We start from the raw sequence: 5,308 nt of genomic DNA, 5'->3' as shown, positions 1-5,308 counted from the left end.
CGCGTCCGCCGCGACACCTGGTGTCGAATCGGTGAGACGCTCCCGGCTCGATTAAAATTGATAAAAAAAAAGCTCGCGCTGCTGTAGATGCGAAAGATTTTAGTTTTTTTGTTAATTTTCACGCGTGGCGCGTTCCAGTTATAAGAGACCTAAGCCTAAATTGCGCGATATTAAAAGTTAGGATAGTTCGCAAATCGCTCATACGGGGTTAGGGGCGCTGGCGGAAGCCCCTAAGATGGCGGCGAAAATTCAAACCCAAACACCCGGCGTTATTTTTCGTTTCAACTTTTTGGGCCAAAAGCTATTTTTTCAAGACAAAAAAAGGTACGCGTTAGTATATTGAACGTCTTGTTAATCATTTGATACGGAAATAAGGCCATATTTGGAAAAGCTTCGCCGTTCCCCTTTTAATGAAACTGATTAAGTATAATCTTGTGGAACGAAAATCAAACTAAACATTAATTAAAATTTTGAAAGGAATTGAATCGAGGGATATGTCTAATCGATAATTCTGAGTCATCTGAAATCAGCTGACTTTCCATCTGTCGATTTACATTGAATTATGATTAATTTATGTTGAAAGCGACGTGGTTTTAATTTTGACTCATATCAACTGATCTGAACGTCAATGCGTAATTATTATCTAATTATAAACGCAAATGCTTGTTGTCGATAGACCATTCTATAAAATACTACTTATGTGATTATTTACTTTGGTGTATAGAGAGGCAGAAGGTGTGGCCCGATCTTTCATGAACCAGGGAGGCTCATAAAAGGATTATCTGGCAAACCTGCCAACCTAGTTTTCTGGATAAATTGTGGATTTTTGATCAAAATCCTACTCATTTAACGGTAACAAACGGTATAAACCATTATAAATAGTGAATGAACTATATCTCATTTATTTTTGTAAATAGTGCAGTTATGGAATTACTGTATTTTGAAATATACTATCTTCACGTAGGCTACCTTAGCTATATTTTGAAAATCGACTCATGAAAATACCAATCAAATACGAATGAGCGTAAGCAGGATTTTGTAAACCAAAGAGTAAATAAGTTTGCAAGTCCTACTGAAGTAGCGCTAATTTGTCTATGAGAAAGTGTTTGGCCTGTTTAGCTAGGAATTTATAGAAAGGTCTAATAGTTTTTTCTTCAGTATGTACCCTGGAGCGGCTTAGTGCATCGGCCTATTGCCATACCGTCGACGAACTTGTTTCCACCCAGCGAGGTTTTTTTCTCTTTTTCGTTAAAGCGTCATTTAATGGAAAATCAAAAGTGAAATCGACGAATGCAAAATAATGGTAGTTTTCGAAATGGACTGAAATTCGGGGGGACCAAGTCTGGAGCGAATGGCTCATCAATCAGCTGATTTTTATGTTCCGCTCAGCCAGAGACAAATCAGATACCATCGACAAAGACTAGAGACGAAATAGAAATATATCAGTAGCTTAAAACGGGACTCCGTTGAATCACGGCCAACTTCGATCTCTCGCGCTATAGCGGCCATCTCATTCGTTGACGTTTCTGTGTTAACCTATGAGCAAAAGATGTGTATGACGTCAGCGCCCCTAGCGGATTATTATTTTTAGTATAGTTTTTACATTGAAGACAATATAACCACCGAGCGTGGCGCTGAACTCCTACACGTTATAGTACAGTTTATAGGGGGAAAATCCTTGCTCGCGGAATTTCGACGAATGTGTTGGCCGTAGTAGCGCGAACAGCGCGTGATCAAAGTTGGCCGTGGTTGAATAAAAGCTTTTCGTAATACCATAAGTAACGTAATTATACATAAGTATGCCAGAAGGTTTATTATGAAAACTTTGATATTAAACACTGACGATAAAAACTTGTCGGGGTTAACGGTAATAGTTAGTGTAGGGAGTTGTTGGCTCGCGTGGCATGAAAGACTTGCCACCACCCTCCTACTCATTGTAACCCGGTCACCTGAATTAAAGGTTTTAAAAGTCGCTTGATGACTTAGGCCTAAGGTGGGGCCTTGGTTTTGCGCTTGTTGCAGCCTACTTCCAGGGGCTAGTAGGCCACACTTTGAAGCTCTCTGGCGCTCTTTTAACTCATCGTAGGCAAATGGGGAAAAAACAGACATACTTCTCAACTCACCCCCTTCAACTCCTTCAAATGTTTGCATCACCTTTTGTAACATCCTGTATAAACCGAAAAAATCTAATTTGATTTAAATATTTCAATATTTTTAATTCAAGTAGTTTAAACATAATCTAGATAGCTTAAGCTTTGTCCAAATTAGTTCCATAGAACGGTACACGGTGGCGCCGCTTACAAAACCAATTCTCGCAGCCTATATACTGCTCTGTGGGGGGGGGGGGGGGGGAGAATGAAACGAAACGTGAACTTTGAGAAAAACGCGAAAGAGTTCCATTTGGCGCGGGTCAGAGAATAGGCCACCGACATTTTTCATATCACTGAAATCCGCCATTTTTCAAGCTCCCGGATGAAATATAAGGCCGAGCGGGAAGATTCAAAGCTTCAAAGGGTCATTTTAACCTCATTTTTTTCCGCAGCCCGAGCCTCGAAACTTCTTTCTCGAACTCCAGAGATGGGCTAAATAAGAAAGCCAGCCTGACAAACTATTGTCCGCTTCTAGCGCGCCCTACGATGGAAAAGCGACCAACTCAATTCTTTCGCCTGATCCCTCGGAAGAGCAACGCTACTACTTTCTTGTCTTACGTAGTTGTTAATGTCGGTTGTTTTTTTGGAATGACCACAAACTCTTTAAAAGCTCATTACAGAGTGTTTCAATTTTGCATTTTTCTTAAACCAATAAGTCTATAATACTGTTTCATAAGTCTATAATACTGTTTCATAAGTCTATAATACTGTTTCATAAGTCTATAATACTGTTTCATAAGTCTATAATACTGTTTCATAAGTCTATAATATTGTTTCATAAGTCTATAATACTGTTTCATAAGTCTATAATATTGTTTCATAAGTCTATAATATTGTTTCATAAGTCTATAACATTGTTTCATAAGTCTATAACATTATTTCATAAGTCTATAACATTGTTTCATAAGTCAATAATATTGTTTCATAAGTCTATAATATTGTTTCATAAGTCTATAATATTGTTTCATAAGTCTATAATATTGTTTCATAAGTCTATAATATTGTTTCATAAGTCTATAATATTGTTTCATAAGTCTATAATATTGTTTCATAAGTCTATAACATTGTTTCATAAATCTATAATATTGTTTCATAAGTCAATAATATTGTTTCATAAGTCTATAATATTGTTTCATAAGTCTATAATATTGTTTCATAAGTCTATAACATTGTTTCATAAATCTATAATATTGTTTCATAAGTCTATAACATTGTTTCATAAGTCTATAACATTGTTTCATAAGTCAATAATATTGTTTCATAAGTCTATAATATTGTTTCATAAGTCTATAATATTGTTTCATAAATCTATAATATTGTTTCATAAGTCTATAACATTGTTTCATAAGTCTATAATATTGTTTCATAATTCTATAATATTGTTTCATAAGTCTATAACATTGTTTCATAAGTCTATAACATTGTTTCATAAGTCAATAATATTGTTTCATAAGTCTATAATATTGTTTCATAAGTCTATAATATTGTTTCATAAGTCTATAATATTGTTTCATAAGTCTATAATATTGTTTCATAAGTCTATAATATTGTTTCATAAGTCTATAACATTGTTTCATAAATCTATAATATTGTTTCATAAGTCTATAACATTGTTTCATAAGTCTATAATATTGTTTCATAATTCTATAATATTGTTTCATAAGTCTATAACATTGTTTCATAAGTCTATAACATGGTTTCATAAGTCTATAACATTGTTTCATAAGTCTATAACATTGTTTCATAAGTCTATAATATTTTTTCATAAGTCTATAATGTTATTCTATAAGTTTGTCACTTTGGGGAATATTTTACTGAGAGCTAGTAACGTAGTGACGTCATCATATGAAGAAAATCTCTCCCTAGCGAGGCGCTGCCGAAGGCTACGTGTGACGTGTTAGCAAGCGGACCCAAAACTTTGACGAAGCCCGTAATGCAGTCTGTCTTGTGAAGCTGTGAATAGCTCTCAGTAACACCTTCGCATAATAAGTGTCACACTTATGTTACAATATTATACACATATGTTAAAACTTATACAAATTTGAATTTGTAAATGTAAAAGCATTTTCTTTAATGAAACCTTATTCACAGGGTATGACGTAAATTACATCACTTCCAACTCCGTGGCGGAAAATGCGTCATCATCTTTATAGAAGGGAAACGCAAGCTATAACTTTAAAAATCTATCTTTTAGCTCGTGATTCGCGATCCCGTGATTTCGTGTCCATGGTAACCTTTTCAATAGCGCAAAGATTATAAGAATTTTGGCATTTTTGGTTTTTAAAAACTTATTTTTTAAATACTATTTTAAATACATTTTCAGAATTTCGTATTTCAGCAGATAAACTCTGGCTAGCAGATGACAAAATCCGATTTACTCCTTTACACCTCCTTTTCAGGAGTAAAAAGAGTAGCCCTAATACTCCGGAACAAGCGAATAGTTTATGGGCCGGAGTAATTCTCATCCCCGGAACAGCCGAATAAATAGTTTTAGGGTAAAAAGAGTACACTTTTAGTCCGAGAACAGGCGAAAAGAAAGCACCTAGTGAATCTAAAGGTTCCGTAGGAGTAAAACAGTAATATATCCGTGGTGGGCTTGTTTCCCTGAGCCTACAAGATCTTTTGTCGCTCATTCTCCGACTCTTTTGTAGTTTCCGCTCACTTCCGTCGGTGAAGGGGGTCGGAAACCATCCCCCCCGGTTCTATATTCTCCTTCTTTGGGTGTCTCTCCTTTTAAAACCCATTTGGTACCCCCCCCCCCCCCTCTCGTTCCATCTTCTGGCGGCAGAGGGCGCTGTTGGCTTCTGAGCATCGCGTGGCGGCTCTTGTTGCAGGCGCCCCATCCTCCATCGATCTCTTCAAATATTTCTCTCTCTGGCCCGCTTCCGTGAATGGATGCAGAGGCCGAAGGGAGTGGTGTTCACTCCCTCCGACACCTTCCTGTTCCTACTATTGTAGTAGGAATTGGTAGTAGGGAAGATACCGAGCTGCCTACTATCACGCGAGTTACAATTTGGTGTCCTTACAGACATAGAAAATCTATGAATGACTGAGTAAATTTGTTAGTTTAGTCATCGAGTTTTCCGATATAATTTATACTAAGCCTAACAGTTTACCTCCCACCAACTAGTTCTATAAGAAAAACTTCAAGGGTGGGT

The sequence above is a fragment of the Leiobunum rupestre genome, chromosome 11, assembly GCF_980474605.1.
Source record: "Leiobunum rupestre chromosome 11, qqLeiRupe1.1.hap1, whole genome shotgun sequence".
NCBI classification, from domain to species: domain Eukaryota; kingdom Metazoa; phylum Arthropoda; class Arachnida; order Opiliones; family Sclerosomatidae; genus Leiobunum; species Leiobunum rupestre.
Note: the sequence above shows the minus strand (reverse complement) of the source record.